The sequence below is a fragment of the Mustela erminea genome, chromosome 14 (genome assembly GCF_009829155.1).
Source record: "Mustela erminea isolate mMusErm1 chromosome 14, mMusErm1.Pri, whole genome shotgun sequence".
Lineage (NCBI taxonomy): Eukaryota > Metazoa > Chordata > Mammalia > Carnivora > Mustelidae > Mustela > Mustela erminea.
In genome coordinates, this window is record NC_045627.1 from 10,267,615 (window position 1) to 10,289,396 (window position 21,782).

The 21,782-nt window shown below is 38.7% G+C and overlaps 1 long non-coding RNA gene and 1 pseudogene across 2 annotated transcripts; both read left to right on the forward strand.

Moving 5' to 3' along the window:
* Positions 1–266: 266 nt before the first annotated feature.
* On the forward strand, positions 267–10,474 carry LOC116573139. 2 transcript variants are annotated; one of them, XR_004278613.1, is made up of 5 exons: positions 267–291; positions 602–731; positions 1,402–1,464; positions 9,446–9,558; positions 9,680–10,474. It is a non-coding gene; the product is annotated as an uncharacterized LOC116573139 (long non-coding RNA). The 2 variants fall into 2 exon arrangements; XR_004278614.1 differs by lacking the exon at positions 9,446–9,558.
* Positions 10,475–20,623: 10,149 nt separating this feature from the next.
* Positions 20,624–21,503, forward strand: LOC116573596 (annotated as a pseudogene).
* The last annotated feature ends 279 nt before the right edge of the window (positions 21,504–21,782 follow it).

Sequence of the window (21,782 nt, forward strand, 5' to 3'; positions counted from 1 at the left end):
ATGAATTTGCCCCTCAGGTGTCTTTCTCATCTACATTAGAAAAGCACATCTTGTGAAGTAAGAAGGAGGAGTCTCTATATTTTAGTTGGAGAGAACCCTACAACTATTTGAGGTTTTTTCTTTTTTCTTTTTCTTTCTCTTTTCTTTTCTTTCTTTCTTTCTTTTTTTTTTTTTTTTTTTTTTTTTTTTAAGTAGGCTCACTGCAGGGCTGAGCTCATGACCCTGAGATCAAGACCTGAGCTGAGATGGAGTCATTTGCTTAACCGACCAAACCACCCAGGCACCTCTTGAGTGAGTTTTGAGCAGAGTGTAGTTCCCAGAGACGAGCAGATTCTAGGTTTTCACAGGCGTGTTCAGAACAAGTGAGATTTGAGAATATTGCCCTATTCAGAAGCTCCCAGGCTGCCTAATGGAGAGAAGCCTGGACCAGGGCAGCTGGGCTGGAAGGAGTGAAGGATGGTTGGATGACCTGGGAAATAGAACTGCGCTGGAGGCATTCCAGGGATTTGCGGGAAAGGGCTTTAAAACTAGATGTGAGTCAGTTTTGTCTCACCAATCCCAGTTCAATCCCTACTCTTTGTTTTGTGCTCCCTCTTCCCAGATTCTGAGCTCTGCTCACACAATGAATCTGGCATTTAAAGATGTGCTGTTGAGTTCTTTACAAGACAGCAGTACAAGGAGAGTTACCTATTTTTCTTCTTGAAGGTTGAGAAGAAATTGGTGCTGAGAATGTAAGTGAATTTCCCTGTCTTTGTGTTGGGGCAGAACCCAGAGGAAACGTTGAGTTTTCCTACCCCAGTCCTGTACTGACCACATCACCACTGGTTTAAAAAAAGATAGCCATTTGAGAAACTGCAATGCTTTAGAAAAACAAAAGGTACACTCACTTGAAAGTGCCTCCATCCTTTTTTTCTTAGCTTTGGTTGCCTTCTCTAACTTGAGTAAACAAGGAAATACAGATGTAACAACTTTTCTTGTACAACCTTTGCTGAAGGTTTCGTGTTCCTTCATTTAGCGTATTATAATTTGCTTAACCAATTTTTCTCATTTTTAAAATTTCTTTGAAACAGAACAGAGGGGTACAGACATTGTTTAAAAATGTCCTAGGGACGCCTGGGTGGCTCAGTTGGTTGGTTGGTTAAAAATGTCCTAGACAATAGTTCTATTCAAGCTCAAGCTTGAATAGAACTCAAGCTCTTCATGGCCAAATCACAGTCATACGTAGTCGTGTGGGTGGTTTATCATATGTCCTTTCCTGCCCCTTCTGCGAGGTGAAAAGGATATTCTCCCACAGAGGGGCATTTCACCCAGGTGATGTTTGCAACTTTTTAAGCAGGCTGGTCCGGGAACTGCAAGGCAGTCTGTACCTTGAATGACTTCATTCCTCTTTCTCTATCCCAGCTCTGCCTTCAGAGATTTCTGCATTTTTCCAAGGGAAACCAGCAAAATATGAAGAAGTCCTGTGTGAGTTATTGAAGTCATTTTCTGCTTTGTTTTATAATGGAATTTCTGAGGATAATGACTCGTGTTTAAAATAGAAAAGTAGAAATAGATAAAATGAACTGAGGGAACCAGCCTGACACAGTGGTTCTCAGACTTTAGTGTGCATCAGATCAAAACTGGGAAGTGTTTTAAACCATAGAATGGGGCCCGAGAATTTTCGTTTTGAACAAGGTTGCAGGTGATCTTGAGGTCTGTAGACCAGTAGCATCGGATCAGCAGATGAATAGGGCAAAGTTGGCGTGCGCGCACACACACACATCATATAAAGTTAGATAGTTATCAAACTTGCAAATATTTCGGACTTTTAACCATGACTCACCCCACACTCCCTGCCCACCACCCAGCCCCACCCCCAAAAAACATGCATAGAGCATCCCTATTCCTTCCGGAGCCTAAAGACTTTCTGGCATCAAGAGCTGAATAAAAAACTTCTGTTTCTCTTTATATAAATGATGAACAACCTTCTTGTGGCAAACCACAAACTAAATGCCTATAATTATTCTTCAGTGGGAGCAAAAGACAGATTACCAAGCAGAACCCAGTTAATGAGGCTTTTTAGGAGAAGGTATTACTAAAGCCCATGTAGAGAGCTTTCCCCTGGTCTTGGTTTGTTTTTGTTTTCCCGTTACAAAACCTCGAATTTTTATAGAATAAATTGACCGCACGTCCTTAAAATAACTCCAAAATTGTCAGACCCTGGTAACCACTAATTTACATTCTGTCAGTATGGACTTGGATCTTCTGGATCTTTTGTAGGAGTATAGTCATACAAAATGTATATTTTATTTGTGTGTTTCCTTCACCTAGTGTAATGTTTTTAAACTTCATCATATTGGAGCATGTTACAGACTTCATTGTTTTTCTTTTCTGGCTTTATTAAGGTATATTTGACAAAACTATAAGGTATGTAGTGAACATTGTGATGATTTTGATATTCATATACATTGTGAGAGGATTCCTCCCATCTAATCTAACACATCCATCACCTCACATATTTCTTTCTTTCTTTGTTTTTGGGTTTGGTTTTCTTTTTTTTGGTGAGAGTATTTAATCTCTGCAGTCAACAGATTTTAATTGTGATATCAGCTGTAGTCACCGTGTTATACATGAGATCCTCAGACCTTCGTTTTATAGCTAAGTGTACCTTTTTACCAAGCCTTCATTTCTTTTTATCATTGAAGAATATTCCACTGTGTAGATGGACTCTAGTTCTGTTCATCCACTTACTGGTTAACAGACATCTGGCTTGTTTCTGCTTTACTGCTGTTGTGAATAATGAGCTCTGAACATTCATTTGCAAATTTTGGTAGAATACATGTCTTTGGTTCTTCTGGGTATTTACTGAGAAGTGAAAATGCTGGATCATGCATTAGTTGTAGTTTTAAATTACCGCAGGACCGCCTGTTTTTCACAATGTGCACAATTTTATATTTCCACCAACAATGCATGAGAGTTCGTTTCCTCTCTTTATTGACAGCACTTGTTGTCTTATTATAGCCATCATAGTGGATATGAAGTAGCATGTCATTGTGGTTTTGATTTGCTTTTCCTTAATGTCTAATGAGTACCTTTTCGTGTGCTTGTTGGATATTTGTATATCTGCTTCACAGGCATGTCCATTCAAATCCTTGGCCTGTTTTTTAATTGGATTTATTGAAGAGTATTTTGGGGAATAGATTTTTATCACATATGTGATTTTCAAATATTTCTTCCTGTTCTGTGAGTTGTCTCTTCATTCTCTTGAAAGTATATCCTTTGATTCACAAAAGGTTTTAATTTGGTAAAGTCTTTTTTATCTCTTTTCCTTTGTTGTGTTTGCATTTGAGGTCCTATCTAAGAATCTGTTGTTATTCTAAGATCATGAAGATTCACTCCTGTATTTTTCCTAAGAATGTTATTGTTTCTAGCTCTCCCATTTAGGTCTTTGATCTATTTTGAGTTAATTTTTGTATATGATATGAGGAAGGGGTCCATTTTCATTCATTTGCATGTGGATATTCAGTTCCAATACCATTTGTTGAAGAGACTCTTTTTTTCTCCCATTGAATGATCTCGGCACCCTTGTCGAGCATCAGTTGACCATAGGTGTATGGGTTTGTTTCTGGACTCCCACTTCTGTTCATTTGTGGATATGATAATATCCTTATGTGGATATTATCATGCTGGTTCCTTGTGTTTGATACTGTAGCTTTATAGCAAGTTTGAATTCAGGAATGTAAGTTCTTCAGTTTGTTCTACTGAACAAATTTTCTTGACAAACTTGTCAGGATTGTTTTGGCTGCCTTTTTTTTTTTAAGATTTATTTATTTATTTGAGAAAGAGCGAAAGCGAGAGAGAGCACACACAAGCAGGAGGGGCAGGGAAAAGAAAAATCTCAAGCAGATCTCTTGCTGACCCCGACATGGGGCTCAATCTGACCACCCCGAAATCGCGACCTGAGCTGAAATCGAGTGCTGGATGCTTAACCAACTGAGCCACGTAGGTGGCCCTGTGTTTAGAATTTAATATTGTGTTTAAGATCTATCCAAATTGGTTACTTCATTCCTTTTAATATTCTGTTACGACAGCATACATTTTAGTTGTCTGTTATGTCATTTCTGTTTATCATTATTATGAATTATTGTGCAGTGACCATCTTTTACATTTTCTCTCCCTGTAGAAGAGCAAGCATTTCAAGTATTCTGTAGTGTACACACATGATACATATTGTTGGGTCAGAGAGACTAAGCATTTCCAATGTCACTTTATGCTGCCAAATTGGTCTAAGTGACCATACGACTCCCACCAGTTGTTAGGTGACAGGACAGCTTTCTTTCTCTCCTTGATCACAGTTGATACCATTATTTCAAAATTATGGCCAGTCTGATGAATGACGAAAACCTTATTGTTTTGATTTGTATTTCTCTGATTTTGGATAGGTTTGGGCCTTTCACTTTTCTTCTGTGAAATGTTGATTTACATGTTTTGTATAGTTTTACATACTTTTCCGTTAATTTTGTTCTGTATTTCTTACTGATTGATAAATATCCTTTATGAGTGTTGTATAGTAATCTTTGTTCTATTCATTGTAAATATGTTCTCCAGAGTTTGTCTTATTTTTTCACTTTGTGGTATCATTGGTAATATGAAAGTTTTACATGTTGATGTGGTCAGATTCGTGAATCTTTTTTCCACAGTTTTGTTTTGTTTTTTGGTGGTTTTTTTGTTTTGTTTTGTTTTGTTTGTTTCAGTTCTCTTATCCTTCAGTGTATTCCCATTGTGGCACATAGTCACATTCCTGTGTCTTAAACTTAGCAGGTATATCCTCTCTGAGGTATACCATCAAATTGAGACACAATTTGATTGATTTCTTTCATTTGCTCTTTGTTTTTAGGGTTTTGTTTTCATTTTGATTATTGTTTTTGTATAAGTATTAAAAATATTTAAATTTTTCTAAAGATGGATTGTGAATATAAATTTAGCAAAGCATATTCAGAGATCAGTCTGGCTTCTCTCTGTCCCCTTATCCTACTCCTGCCCTTACCCAATGTGGGTAGCCATTTTTTTAAGTTTTTATTTTTTATTTTCTCATTTATTCTTTTTAAATATTTTTATTTATTTGACAGACAGAGATCACAAGTAGGCAGAGAGGCAGACAGAGGGGGTTGGGGGATGCAGGCCCCCTGCTGAGTAGAGAGCCTGATGTGGGGCTCCATCTCATGACCCCGAGATCATGACCCAAGCTGAAGGCCGAGGCTCAACCCACTGAACCACCAGGCGCCCCTAAGTTTTTATTTTAATTCCAGTGAAATCAACATACAATTTCATATTAATTTTAGATATGCAATATAGTGATTCTCATTTTGTTATTTTTAATATAAGAAGGCCCATATGTAGATCTTTGTCATATTGTACTTGATTTTCACTTAAACTTTGTGGGTTTTCTTTTTTTAAAGAGTCTATTTATTTGACAGACAGTGAGAGAGGGAACACAAGTAGGGAGAGTGCAGGAGGGAGAAGCAGGTTTCCTGCAGAGCGGGGAGGGATGCTGGTATGATCCCAGGACCACGACCCAAGCTGAAGGCAGACACTTAATGACTGAGCCATCTAGGCACCCAGTTCTTTTTTTGTTGTTTTTTGTGGGGTTTTTTTTTTTTGCTGTTTTTGTTTTTTAAGATTTTATTTATTCATTTGAGACAGAGAATACAGAGAGAGAGCCTGAGCAGTTGGGGAGGCACAGGGAGAGGGAGAAGCAGGTGTGCTGGCAGCCAGATGCTGACTCTGGCTGGATCCCAGGACCTGAAGGCAGACGCTTAAGCATTTGAGGCACTAAGGTGCCCCTAACTTAAACTTTGTTTTGTCACTTAATAATGTACTATGGAATTCACTCTGTAGTGCCACAAAGAGATATTCCTCAGTTCCTTTTCCAGTTGCTTAGCACTCATGGTGTGAGTATAACATAACACATTCCACGAGTTCATTAGTAATCAATATTGGGGGTGTTTTTAGTCTTTTGAAAATATAAATAGTGATATAACCTCTTCTTTGATCAGTGTGCCCTTGTGGTTGGTCCCCAGAAGTGGGATTTCTGGGTTAAATGGTAAATTCATGTATAATTTAGCTAACTATTGCCATATTTCACTTAATGGTGGTTAATCTTTTTTGTATTTTGAACAGGATATGAGGATGCTTTTATGCATATAACAAATTAAGTATGTGTGGTTATTCTTTTGGATTTCTGCCAGTCCAATAGGAGGGAAATAGTTCAGTATACTTTTTATTTATATTTTTCTTTTTAAAGGGTAAGCTTGATCTTCTAAGTTTAGTACCATTTGCATTTCTTGATGAGGGAGCAGGAGGCTGGCTGAGGACAAAGCAAAAGCTGGCGCCTTGCACCACCCCCCTTCATCCGCTCCCCTCCATATGTGTAGCATTCCTCAGGCACCCCTGACTGCCATAAAATGATAGTTAACTTGCTGAGATCACAATCCTGCAAGACAGGAGTCTCCCTTGGTTTGCAAATGTCCTTGAGATTACAACAAAGAAGTTACCTTATCAATAGCCCAATTTCCAAAGACACAGAACTCAGTTCCTCAAGCCCTAATGTCACCCTCCCCTCCATAAAAAACCGAAGGAGGTGGAGGTAGAAGGAAAAGTAAATAAAGTTAAATTTCTTCTAAACCTAAATCTCATTAACAAGGATGCGTGATAGCAGGAATGTAACATTCCACCAGACTTCCAATTGTCCTTACTTGATAGCAACTAAGCCTTCAATATCCAGATAGTATTCTTTGCCCCAACAGCCCTTCTGAACACCCCTTTGTCCTCACCTACCCAACTCCTGTGTATATAACCAACCACTCCTCACAACCCGGGGCAGCCGCATCTCCGCCTGCCCATGGGCCCTGTCCCCGTGCTCTAATAAATCACCTTTTGCACCAACGACGTCTTAAGAATTCTTTCTTTAGTCATCGGCTCCGAACCTCCTCACCCCACCAAACCTGACTTAGGTTCTGGGACTTCATCATTTCTCTTCCTGTGAGTTTTCTCTTCACAGTTCTTGCCCATATTTAGAGGCTTATTGTTTTTTTCCTTTTTAGAAATTCTTTATATAGGGACCCTAACCCTTTCTTTGTCATGTAAGTTGCAGACACTTAATTCTGGGTTGTCATTTTTCTTTTGATTTTGGTTTTTCTTTTATTTTGTAGAGGACTCGATGGGTTGGTTGTTTATAATTTTATGTGGTCAGGTCTGTCAGTATTTTATTTTATGCATTTTATTTTTGCATCTGGATTTTTAAAAGTCTGGTGCTCTAGTGACTGAACTATGTGAGCTCTGCATCTGAATTTTTAGTCATGATTAGGAAAGTTTTATTATTTCTTAAGTTATGGGGGAACTCACCCATGTTTTCTTCTAGTACTTACATAGCTCTTACTTTTTATTATTATTATTATTTTTACATTTAAGCTTGACCAGTCCATTTGCAGTTGTCCTGATGTATAGACGAGAATGAGTTAGGAGTAGGTTAGCTAAGTTTCTTAGGCATTAATGCTGCAATCAAGGTGTTGCTTGGGACTCCTTATCTAAGGCTTGGTTGGGTTCCCATCTGTACATAGGTGGCAGAATTTCTTTCTGGACAGCCGTAGGATTCACAGTAACTTGTTTCTTCTTTGAGGTCAGAAGAAGGGTCTCTGGTATTTTACGTTCTTTAGAAGACTCACATGAGGGACGCCTGGGTGGCTCAGTTGGTTAAGGGTCTGCCTTTGGCTCAGGTCCTAATCCTGGGGTCCTGAAATCAAGTCCCATGTTGGGCTCCTTGCACGGCAGGGAGCCTGCTTCTCCCTCTGCCCCTCACATGTGCTTGTGTGCTCATGCGCTCTCACTCTCTCTCTCAAATAAATAAATAAAATATTTAAAATAAATAAATAAAAGACTCAAAAGATTAGGTCAGGCCCACCCAAGTAAATCTTCCCTTTAGGCCAAAGTCTAATGATTTATCTCTTTTATACTTGCAAAATCTGTTCTGCTGTAGAATGTATCACAATCACAGGGACTTAAGTCTCTTCCATTTAAGAGGAGTTTATGTCACGTTGTTGGATCCATTGGAGGTCATCATCTTGGATTCTGCCTGCCATAATTAGTGTGAGTTTATCCATCCTGTTTTCCAAGGTGGCTTTGGTTATTCTTGGCCATTCAAGTTTCTATGTAAGTCTGAGAGTAAGCTTAATCAGTTTCCACAAAAAGATTATCTGCTAAGATTTTAATTCTGATTGTCTTCAATTTATAGGCCAATTTGTGGAGAAATAAGATATTTTTGTAATATTAAATTGTCCAAGCCATGAATATAGTGTATTCATTTATTAGGTATTCTTTGTTTTTTTTTTTTTTCTCAATAATACCTTATACATTTCTGGAAAATAGTCTTGTTTTTCCTATTAACCAATTTTTAGTGTATGACATGAACATTGATTAACTGTTTGTTTTGATAACCTGGGAATGATATGTCTCTGTTTCTTCATGCTATATTTTCCACAGTGGTCATTTCATAAATGGGTGGTATAAAACCTATGAACTGTATAAGACAGTCAATTCAGTTATGGGAAGAAAATATTTGAGTATCTCCCTATATTTATTGTAATCCATAAAAAGAAGAATGAAGAAATCCAGTATGCAGTGAAATGGATATACACATTAATGTACTGTAATTATGTAATGTGATAAATACAGCTGCATTGGCGTCATTACAGTATATAAGCCTATCAGAGTTATACAATGTTACATGCCAAATATATTCATGTGAAAAAATAAAAGTACTTAGGAAAGAACAATAATGGAATTTAATATATAAATTGACATTGTAAGTTTACTGTTTATAAAAAAGGGTTTCCTAAAAAAACAAATGTGGACACCCACATTTTGGACACCCCGTCCTACAGGAGTTATGTTCAGAATTATTAAATAGCATTTTCCCTGAAGACAACTGTAGCTCTTTATGTGAACATAGTCCCAGCAGTCCTTTCCTGTGTGTTCACTTACTACTTTAACTACATTTTTTAAAAAGATTTTTATTCCTTTGACAGAGAGAGAGAACACACACACACAGGGGGAGAGCGAGAAGCAGACAGACTCCCCACCGAGCAGGGTGCCTGACATGGGGCTTGATCCCAGGATCCTGAAATCATGACCGGAGCCAAAGGCAAACATTAATCCAACTGGTGCCCCTTAACTCCATATTTTAGAAGTGTACATGGTTATGCTCTTGGCCCAGGTTCATGTTATGTTATCAGTGAAACCCACCCTAATAGCAGGAATAGAAGTTTTCTCCCCTCTGTAATCTCACTCTACTTTGCACCTGTTTTACTGTAGTAGGGTTTTATGCTACATGGTAGTTGGATGCTTCATGCTTGTGTCTGTCAGATTATATGCTCCTTGAGAACAGTGACATGGTTTTATTAGTTTTCAGATTCTCAAGGTAGGAGAGTTCTTTATGGCATGTAGGCACATGATGGGAGGCCAGTAACTTATCACACTGGTGAGGAATGTCTGTCATGCTTTCTCCTCCAACCAAGTACAAAGGTAGACACGCCAGAACACATTTTCTAATTGTGAATAGTGAACTCCATAACAGTTCTTCGACAGCTTTTCCATGTCTTCCCATTGTGATTACTTACATTTGAACACAAATGTGCTGTTTCAGGCATCCTTATCATTTGCGGATGTGACTGTGGGCTTTACCCAGGAGGAGTGGCAGCACCTGGACCCTGCTCAGAGGACCCTGTACAGGGAGGTGATGCTGGAGAACTATAGCCACCTTGTCTCAGTGGGTAAGAATTGTTTCCCGTGTAGACTCCTAGTATGCACTTTCATTCTTGGGCCCAGTTTGGCCTCTGGGCTTGTTTCTGTGAAATGAGCGCAACACTCGGTTTTCCTCAATTTGGAGCTGCAGCAATGCCAGCCCCAGTGAGCTGGCTCTGTGATGACCAAGAGAGCAAGCTGTTGTAGAGGCTACTCCACTGAGGAAGGAAGGCACATCCTGGTTGATCTGTAAACCGAGACCAACACATGTGCAGAACACTTGTTCATAATGAATTACCCCTCTAGCCTAAGGGATGACTCTGTTCCGTCTCCCAAGTAAACCTTTTGCAGTGTGGTCTTCCTTGAAAAGCTCACATCCTTTTAGCCCAAGTAATGGAAAAGGAACCAGCACAAATGCATGCAAAAAGATTATAAGAAAAAAGGGGTGAAAAGTATTGGGAAGAAAGCTAGTTGGTGATGGAATTGTCATCTGATCAAAGTGGTCATAAAGTAGGTAAATTATGTGACCAAATATTAAATCATGAGTTTCCAAAGGGTAACTAATTGAATTAATTATCTCTGTGATACAAGTATTTAAGAAAGATATTAATAAGGGAATAGCAAACACATGGCAGGGTGTCAAACTGAGAAAAGAGAAGAGAAAATAAAATTACAGTAAAGAAAGCAAATTGGGGGCGCCTGGGTGGCTCAGTGGGTTAAAGCCTCTGCCTTCGGCTCAGGTCGTGATCTCAGTGTCCTGGGATAGAGCCCTGCATCGGGATCTCTGCTCAGCAGGGAGCCTGCTTCCTACTCTCTCTCTGCCTGCCTCTCTGCCTACTTGTGATCTCTGACTGTCAAATAAATGAATAAAATCTTTAAATTAAAAAAAAAAGAAAAAGAAAAAAAGAAAGCAAACAGGAAGAATCCCAAGGAAGAATACATACTGTCAAAAATCTGTTCAGGGCCCGCCCGGGTAGCTCAGTCAATAAGCATCTGCCTTTGGCTCAAGTCATGATACCAGGGTCCTGGGATTGAGCCCTGCATTGGGCTCCCTGCTTGGCGGGAGGCCTGCTTCTCCCTCTCCCACTCCCCCTGCTTATGTTCCCTCTCTCACTGTGTCTCTCTCTCTCAAATGAATAAATAAAATCTTTTTAAAAAAATTTGTTCAGAAAGAAAGGATAGATGTAAGCAAGAAGAAAATGAAATAAAATTAGGAGATTACATTAAAAAGAGAGTTCACATACATACCATACATAGAATTCATTCCCCAAAATAGAAAGGGAAAGAAATGGAACAAATGTTTAAAATATTTCGAGAATACATTTTGTGGGGGAAGAGATTTGTGATTGAATCTGTGTAAAAGAGCCAGTCCTTAGCAACATTAGGATATATTCTGATCAAGGGACTAGATTTCAAAAACAGTTATTTTGACAACCGGCCAATATAAGAGAAAGTCCAAATAGCCTCAGACTTTTCCATAGTAAAATCTGTAGCTCAGTCAGCAAGAGCAGTTTCTACAAAATCCTCAAGGTGTCACATTGAGAGTATTACACCCAGTTAAGAAGATACTCTTCAACAAAGACAGCAAGTCTTTTCTGAAGGGACAAGAACTCTAGGATCTTTGTTCCTAGAAGCCTCTGTTAGAGAATGAGTATCAGGTAAGCCGGGAGTGACATAAAGAAGCATGGTAAAAAGGCTGGTAGTAGACTCTGACTTTACCTGAAGAACTAATGTTATTTTATTTTTTTTTCCTTAAAGTCTTACCTGTTTGAGAAAGAGAGAGTGAACATGGTAGGGAGACAGAGAAACAAGCAGACTCTGTGTTGATCATGGATCCCGACGAGGGACTCTACCCCCAACCCCGAGATCACGACCAGAGCTGAATCCAAGAGTCACACAGTCAGCCAACCGTGCCACCCTGACAACCCCCCACAAAGAACTGACGTTAAAACAGATGTGGGACCTAGGTGACAGATTGTACGAGTTGCAAATCTAGGCAACACAGAAAGGGTATGTATCTATATAGATAAGAGGAGGCTAAAAACAAACAGAGAGGAGAGAAGGTATACAAATACGGTGAGTTCTGTTATAACATGATGTATGTTTTCCTAAAAAAGAATCACTGCTCCATATAAAATAGTGTACTGAAAATCACAGGGCTAACGGAAAAATGGGTTTGGGGATAAAATTCCTAAGAGCTTTGTCAGTGACACAGTGAGAAGCAGTGTTGAACTCTGTAGCTATAATTTTGTGTTTACTTCTTTCAGTTCTATTGGTTTTTGCATTACCAATTTTAAGAATTAGTAAGTTTATAAATACTAGGATCTTTATGTCCTCTTGAGCCTTTGACCCCTTTATGATGATGTCTCTATTTCTGGTAGAACCTTTTTGTTCTGAAGCCTACTTTAATATTACTACTGCTAGCCACAAATCCTAGCTAAGCCACTTACTGGCTTAGACGAGTCACTTAATCTCTATGAGCCTTTGTTTCCTCATTGTAAATTTGGATAATAAGACCTTTGTCACAATATTTGTGAGCATCAGAAGAGGCAAGATACAAATAAATACACAGGGCCTTCCTAAAATAGGCATCTGGGAAGTTTATACTTTTTTTTTAAAGATTTTGTTTATTTTATTTATTTGACAGAGATCACAAGAATTCTGGCAGAGAGGCAGGCAGAGAGAGAGAGTAGGAAGCAGGCTCCCTGCTGAGCAGAGAGCTCAATGCGGGTTCGATCCCAGGACCCTGGGATTGGGTTCAATCCCAGGACCCTGGGATTATGACCTGAGCTGAAAGCAGAGGCTTTAACCCACTGAGCCACCCAGGCACCCCTGGGAAATTTTTACTTTTAACCAGCATTTAACTAATGTTCTTCTAAAAGCTCAGGATATACATCAATGAACAAGAAAGTCAAGGACTCTCCCTTTGCTGGGCTTACATTCAGGAGGGAGGTGTAGAGATAAGGACCACAGAGGAAGAAAGGATGCAAATAAATTAATCCTATAATTTCAAGTCATGCTAAATGCTATGAAGGGTTTTAAAGACCAGAAGATGAGACGATAACGATAGAGGGTGTTGGGGATAAGTAGACTGTTTCAGCCAAGTGGCCAGGGGTAGTCTCTTCAAGATTGTATCTGGAAAGGACCTAAATTATATGAAAAATCTTGACAGCCAAGATCTGTGAGGAGAGCATTGCTGAGAGAGGCAGGAACGTCTTGGTCAGGAGTACCCTAGACTCATTCAGTCAATAGCAAGATGGCTAGTGTATTTCTGTCACAACAAGCACAGTGAGCAATGGCATGAAATAAAGTTGGAGACACCAGCATAAACTTGATCTTGAAGTTCTAGGCCATGTTGCAAAATTTGAATGTCCTTAAAAGAAAATGGGGGTCCATTGCATTTTTTAGTGTGAGAGAGACTATAATATAACCAAAGGGGGGAAAAAAAGTTTTTGGCTCTTTCCCCATGGTTATTGGCACATAGCTCCTAAAACCCTTGGAATCTCTGGCATGAAAAGAGTGTCTTTTCTATACTGAAGTAACTGGTGGCTGGGGGCCGCTAGATCACTTCAGGTGTGTGTGGGGGTGGCCATCACCAGTGGCCAGTGACTTAATCACTCAAGCCTAGGTAATGAAACCTCTCTAGGAGCCTCTGAACAACAGAGTTCAGGAAGCTTTGAGTGGTGTGCCCCAGAGAGGGTGTGGGAGTTCCACATACCACACACATCCCCAACCCTTGCCTATATATCAGTTCTCTTTGGCTGCTCCAGATTTGAAACCTTTATAATAAATTGGTCATATAGGGGCTCCCGGGTGGCTCAGTCGTTAAGCGTCTGCCTTTGGCCCAAGTCATGGTCTAGCTCTGCATCGGGCTCTCTGCTGGGAGGGAAGCCTGCTTCTCTCTCTCCCAATCCCACTGCTTGTTTCCCTCTCTCACTTTGTCTTGCTCTCAGATAAATAAAATCTTTAAAAATAAAATAAAACCAATTAGCAATATATAAGTAAATAGTTTTGGGAGTTTTTGAGGTGTTCTAGTGAATTACTAGTCTGAGGTGAGATGGCTAGTCATGGGAACCCACGGTTTATACTCAGAAGCCCTGGAGGTAAAAAAAAGAAAAAAACATAACTAGTCCCTTCAGCTTTCTTGTAATGTTTATGTGGTGTATCTTTTTCCATCTTCTTACTTTTAATCTATTTATATTTAGAGTGGGTTTCCTATAGATAATACATGGTTGGGTCTTTTTTAACTAATGTGAAAATCTCTCATTTTTTAATGGGAATATTTTCACCACTTAAGTGGATGCCCTGTGGAATACGATATCTTCAGACTGTCACAGACTGATTTCAAATGACGTGATGCTATTTTATAAGAGGCTTGCAGTGTTATAATAATATGCTTCTGTTCCTCCTCCTGTTCTGTGTGATATTTTACTTCAAACCCCACAAGGCAGCAAGCAGCTCTTTCTGCCTACAGGCCTTCCTTGTGCAGGATGTTTTCTGTCGGTACGGATCTGGATCGACACTTTTCTGCTCATACTTGATTCACTTCACTGTCTTCTAGGTTACATACTACCTTCTCTGATTTTTAAATCTCTGTTTTTCCGTATTTAATATTCTGTTTTCTCTTGTTGCTGTCAAGATTTTCTTTTCATCTTTGGTTTTTAGCTGTTCAACTCTGTTGTTTCCAGATTTACCTTTGTTTTTTTTAGTGTGTTGGGGGGGGGGGTTTCCTGGTTATTTTTCATGTTGTCTTCCCGGTTTCCTAAATAAGTGGTTTGATGTATTTCATTCTTAATTTTTTCCTGGGACTCCAGTTCCTTATATGTGGCTGTATTTGATACTATTCCCTAGTTCTTGGATCTGTCATGTCAGAATTTCCTCAGTGTCTGTGCTCCGTTTTCAGCTTTTGGCTGCCCATCCAAGCCTGTGTCACAGAGGGTTTATTTCTTTACTCCTGTTTCTCTTCCACCAGTCAGCTGGGCTCATGCTGCTTCAATGAGAAATAAAGCCAGCCACCAGTTAACAGTGATAGATACAGATTTTATTCAGTAACTGTTGGAATAGGGGGTGAGAAGTTTCAGTAAAACTGAGCTCAACTCCACATACTGCTAAGACAGCTAGGGACTTACAGCCAACAGGCAGAGTGGGGGGAAATCACTGGATAGAAGATTACTAAGAGAAACACCAACAGTAGGGGGATTCTTGCCGAATGCAGATCGGGCACTATTGCATCAGGAACAGGGTTTAAGGAACTTGATCAGATATCAAGGGTGAAGGGACTGTCACTAGACTGACTTCAAAGGGTTCTTGTGGAAACTGAGCTCAACCCGGATAGACCTGGAGGACCTAGTCAAGGCCTAGTTGAGAACAGGGCTCAGAGGACACTAACTGAGGTTTAGTCAACAGGAGAGTTTGTCTCAGAGTATCATTAAATTTGCGTTGGTAATGAAATAAATTATAGCAGCTGTACCTTTAATTGTGTAATTTCATTGTAAAATTCTAATGGACATACTACAGGAAAGGAAAATGAAACCCAAAAGAATGCTTGAGAGGAGTGGCAAGTGATAAGTCATGACAAAACACAGAGGTGGATCTGAACAAATGGGTGCATAAAGTAATTATGATACAAATATGTAGGGCTAAAAAACATACACAAAGCGCTAACTGTATATAAATGAGGTGAGAGGTGATCAAATTGAGTTTGATGCTTCTGTTCTTCAGAAAGGGAGATCTAAGGTATTGAATTAGTCTAGATTTTAAGTTAAATATTCATGGTATGATGTGATGAATAGCCCCTTAAAGCTGAGAAACAGACGTATAGAAGTTCTAAAGTTGTAAGGAAGAAAAAATGGAAAAGATAAGAAATTATTTCAAGGGGCACCTGGGTGGCTCAGTGGGTTAAGCTGCTGCCTTCTGCTCAGGTCATGATCTCAGGTCCTGGGATCGAGCCCCGCATCGGGCTCTCTGCTCTGTGGGGAGCCTGCTTCCTCCTCTCTGCCTGCCTCTCTGCCTACTTGTGATCTCTGTCTGTCAAATAAATAAATAAAATCTTTAAAGAAAAAAAAAGAAATTATTTCAAAAAGGAGGAAGAAAAGTATAATAGAATTGGTAGTAAAATTGTGACAGATATATAAAGTACCAGGTAAAATGTGAGAGATGACTTGATATGTTTCAGGAATCCCCATAAATAGCAACAGACTACATTTACCTGTTAAAGTACAAATTGTCAAATTGGATCTTTGAAATAAAATAATACCTTCCTATAGCTGAGATAAGAGGTTTTCATTTATTCTGCTAACTGCATATTTATATTTTTAAATTTTTTTTTAAGATTTCATTTTATTTATTTGACAGAGAGAGATCACAGGTAGGTAGAGAGGCTGGCAGAGAGAGAGAGAGAGAGGGAAGCAGGCTCCCTGCCGAGCAGAGAGCCCGATGCGGGACTCGATCCCAGGACCCTGAGATCATGACCTGAGCCGAAGGCAGCGGCTTAACCCACTGAGCCACCCAGGCGCCCCAATATATTTTTAGCATCTTTTACCCACTTGACATTCAGTGTTATACCTGTGTGTACACAGAAGATACAGGATATCCTGATCCCCTCAGTGTGGGAAGAAGTAATATCACAGTCAGCATTTACAAATCATAAATTTTCCCCACTTCATTTGTTACCTCCTGTGAATCTTCTCTTGTAACTGTGTCCTTGTGTCATTTTATTTTTCTGTCTTCCTTTCTTATTAATGTTAGATCACTATTGTTATATTTTTGTAAACTTTAAAAAAATTCTTTTTATATTTTTAGTTTGTGCTGATACCACCCAGAACACTTGGGCATACTGTTTTCCTCTTTGTTCTGATTCCTAAATGCAGTTAGACTTTGCCCACTGAAGCATCTAATTTATCATGTTAATATCTTGAGTTGTCTTTTGCCCAATACAGAATATAGCAAATTTATGTTTTTCTCATTTAATGACCCTTAATCTTTTTTACCCAATGAAAAAAAAGATTTTATTTATTTAGAGCAAGCACACATGAGTTGGGGGAGGACCAGCAGAAGAGGGAAAGAAAGTATCTCAAGCAGACTGTGCTGAGGGTTGCCTGGGTGACTCAGTCATTGGGCGTCTGCCTTCAGCTCAGATCATGACCCAGTGTCTTGGGATTGTCTTGCTGAGCAGGGAGCCTCATTCTCCCTCTCCCTCTTCCCCTGCTTGCGTTCCCTCTCTCTTTCTCTGTCAAATAAATACATAAAATCTTAAAAACAAAACAAAACAAAACAAAAACTCTGTGCTAAGCGTGGAGCCCTACACAGGGCTCGATCTCACAACCCTGAGATCACAATCTGAGCTGAAATCCAGGAGTCAGACATATAACCACCGGAGCCACCCAGGTGCCCCAGTTACCTTTAAATATGGCTGCGTTTCCTCTGTATGGCACAGAACTCGTGCTAATCCTTCTTTTTAGGATTACCCACAGATGTGCTTTCCTGCTATATAAGTCTACATTTCATTCCTAACGTACTTGGGGATTTTTGTGAGTTAATACATGAAAAGTACATGGAACAGTGCTTGGCTCATGGTAATGGTTAGTTTTCCTGTTAACTTTTCTTATTGTTAATATCTTTATCATTGGTTTTAAGCACATTTTCAAATTTAAGCTCAGCTTTCCACAGCTTTTAAAATGTTTCTTCATTCCTTTAATTTACGTTATCTACTATAGAATCTGATTCCTGGTAGTGTATGCATGTTGAATGAAGAAGCTATTCTCTGGGTTCTAATTTCTTCAAAGAGAGCATATCTTACTTTGTTATATAACATATAGTGGCTATCGGATCATTACTTAATTCATTAACTGTGCCTCTTGATGAGTGAGAGAGCCTTTATATTCAGAAAATACTATAAGGAATTAATTCCTAAATGGACATGTTGGGTTATAAACCTATAAGTTCTTGTTCAAAATTACAGATTTGTAGAAAACTTGAACTTTATTTTGAAAAAGCACCCCACTTGTTAAGGACCATTACTTTCATAATCACTCAGGTGTATTCAGAGGAAATCAGATATAAATACTTGCCACACACCATAGATTGTAGTTGGAAAAAGAAAAAAGATTACCGAGTATTTCAAATTTTGGTAGTTAACAGGGTATGTTTATGTTTCAAGGGAGTATTAGCCAACATTCTTACAGAATGAGATGTATAGAATGTGATTAATTTTTAAAATTGATGCATAAGTAGGACTTGAAATGGTAGAGATGTTTGTGAAGACTTATTATGAGACAGTGTCATTTTCCTAAAGAGCGAAGTTCTGAGCAAGTCCAAAATGGGAATGTAAGCCAGCTGAGTTGAAAAGTCTTGCTTGAACTTGAATGATTTTTGACAAATTAATAGTCTGGCATTTCTGCAAAGAAGATATTTATTATGGACTAGTGAAGCGATCACTTGAATACCCAATATGTATGTAGTTGAGGACAAGTTCCCCCTTCACCCAAGCATTATAACTGCAATATGTTTCCTTTAATGGTGCTTGGAGACAGTGGGCTTTGAAGAGGTGTTTAAACAGGGTCATCATTGTTACATTGTATGTACTGAGCAAGAAGGTAATGTGAAGTATAGCTGAGAATTCCTAGGATGAATAGATAGATTATTGAGTGTTTGGGGTCAGGTCTTCCATGGTTATAAATACACATAAAACCAAGAAATGTAGAAATCTGGGTGTAAAAGAAAAATTCTTACTAATAATATGTCAGAGCAAGTTTATAGTGGGGAGAAATTAGCATTTGGTGGTAGGATATCTGACCAAATAAGCTTGAATATACCACAACTAAAAACAACGGAAGGATTTGATTGTCTTTCCGTCTTCTTCCTCATCTTTTTAATTTTACTCTTCCTGGTAGACATTTGTATTTTTTATAAGTAACATGAATAGAAGGAAAATTAGAAACTACATTACAGGACTCTCTTCACAGGCACAAAGAAATCAGTGCTTCCAGAAATTTAATGTTGTATTAACAGTATACTAAGATAATGTATATATAACAAAACAGAAGTAGTTTTAAAGGGGGGAGAATGAAACTGGAAACATGTAAAGTTTAGAGAGAATTTAGGTGCACTAATGTAAGTATGAGAGGAAAATTATGTAAAGTCTGATCCTTCTAAACGATACCAAATCATTCCTCTATTTTTTAGGGCACTCTTATCTACTAAGTTTCATGGCCTCTCTGGTCTCTACATTTCCCCTTTATAGAGGAGCCTTTTTTTTTTTTTTTTCAAAGTCTTTTCTTCACCATGCTTTATATTTATTTGTAACATACATATTAAGTCTTGAAGTATGTATTTGTAAATTGCCAAATGTAGATGTGTGTGTTCTAAGTTTTTAATCCCCTTTTCTACCCTTTCAGGTTTTGTTTTTCTAATCCAAACGGATGGGGCAATATGATTGTTTGGATCACTCTTATTTCACAAAACTAAGTCAGTGATGTAGAGGGGCATTTGTTTTAAGTGTAATTTCATCATAATTAAGATACGATTCATGGCTTATGGTTTGTTTGTCTTTGTCATCTTTAGAAGTCTGCAATGTTGATAGCCAAGCAGAAGAGACTCAGGAAACCCAGGACAGACGTTTCTGGCAAGCTCCATTTATCAACAACAAAACACTGACTGTGCACAGAGGTAATGTATTAGGAAACATTTTTAATTTCAGCACAGACACAGTTCCTTCCATAAAAATACCATGTAGGTGTGACTCATGTGGTATGAATTTGAAATGTATTTCAGAATTAATTATTAATAAGAAAACCTATTTAAGTAAGAAGGCTGTTGGCCTCACTACAATAAGGAACAATTGTTCCTTCAGATTAACCATGAACAAACTCAAATGGGAAAGAAACCTGTGAATTCATTCAAAATGGAAAATACCTCAGTCATAATGAAGACTTAATCCCGTATCAGAGAACTAAAAATATAGAGCAATGCTTTGTTCAAAGCAATAAGGAATACAAGGAATGTAGGAAAGCTTTCCATGAGACGGCAGTTGTCATCCCATATAACCAAGCTTACATAGGACAGAGTCCTTGTGAACATAATGTATCTGATAAAACATTCTGTAGTAATTCAACCCTCATGCTCAGTAAGATGGCACAAAGAACAGAAAATTTTTATGAGTTTCAAATATGCTACAACTTTTGAGAAATCATCTCTCTTGGAACACAGAGTTCATTTAGAGGTGAAAGGTTATGAGTATATTGGAAGAGTGGATAATTTCTATGGGAGATCAAACTTTCTTGGCACAGGAGAGAGAATATTTGAATATAACAACTTGGGAGAACCCTTTTGGGAGAAGTCAGTTCTTAATATATCTCAGAGAACACACATAGGAGACAAAGTCTATGAACGTAATGAATATGGAAAAACATTCTACAAAAAGTCAAAACTCACCAAACATCAGAAAACACATACAAGAGAGAAACCCATGAATGTAAGGAGTGTGGGAAATGCTTCTCTAGAAGTTCACACCTCATAATTCATCAGAGAATTCACACGGGAGAGAAACCCTATGAATGTAAGGAATGTAGAAAAAGCTTCTACCATAAGTCATATCTCACAGTACACCAGAGAATTCACACAGGGGAGAAGCCATATGAATGTAATCAATGTGGAAAAACCTTCGTAAGTAACTCAGTCCTCACAGTACATCAGAAAACACACTCAGGCCAGAAACCCTATGAGTGTAATCAGTGTGGGAATTTCTTCTCTAGAAACTCCTACCTCAGAGTACATCTGAGAACTCACACAGGGGAGAAGCCCTATGAATGTGAGATATGCGGAAAAGCCGTTTGTCACAAGTCAGATATCACTAAACATGAGAAAACTCATGTAGGGAGAAAGCCTTATGGATGTAATCAGTGCAGGAAACCTTTAGTCGCAACTCTGGTCTAAAAGTACATAAGAGAACTCACATGATGGAGAAGCTGTATGACTGTAGTGAGTGTGGGACATCCTTCTCTGAGAAATCAGTCCTCACAGTACATCAGAGGACACACATAGGGGAAAAACCTTATAAGTGTAATAAATGTGGAAAAACCTTCTATAATAAATTAGACCTCACTAAACACCACAGCACTCACATAGGTAAGAAACCCTATGAATGTAAAGAATGTGGGAAGTTCTTCTCTAGGAATTCATACCTGACAGTACACCAGAGAACTCACACAGGAGAGAAACCCTACGTGTGTAAAAAATGTGGGAAGACCTTTTGCCATAAGTCAGACTTTACAATACATAAATGAACACACAGAGGGGAGAAATCATACCACTGTACTCAGTGTGGGAAAGCCTTCACTTGAAGCTCAGTCCTCAGATCACATCAGAGAACTCACACAGGTGAGAAGCCCGATGGATGTAATCAGTGTGGGAAGTCATTTTCTGAGAAATCAGTACTCACAGTACATCAGAGAATACACACAGGGGAGAAACCTTGTAAGTGTAGTGCATGTGGGAAGTCCTTCTATCATAAGTCAGATCTCACTAAGCCTCAGAGAACACATACAAGAGAGAAACCCTTTGAATGTAATCATTGTGGGAAAACCTTCAGTTGCAACTCAGGCCTCAAAGTACATCAGAGAAGACACACAAGAGAGAAACCCTGTGAATGTATTGAGAGTGAGAAGAACTCCAAGAAATCAGTTATCACAGTACATCCAAGGTTACACACAGGGGAAGAAAATTTATAAATACAGCAGTGAGAGAAATCTTTCTCTTGTGATCCATACCTCAAAATACCACAGAAAATTCACAAAGTACGTGACCCCTATCAATATAAAGAATGGCAAATTTTTACCCTAAGTCATCTTCCAAAGTAAACAAGAGAATACTCGTAGTGGGAAATACTCTGAATTTGTCGAATGTCTGAAAACCTGTTGAAATAAGACAAATAAAATGACTGTAGAAGAAACCCTATTAATGCATGTAGGAAATATGGGGGATGATTATGAAGTAGAACTTATTAAATA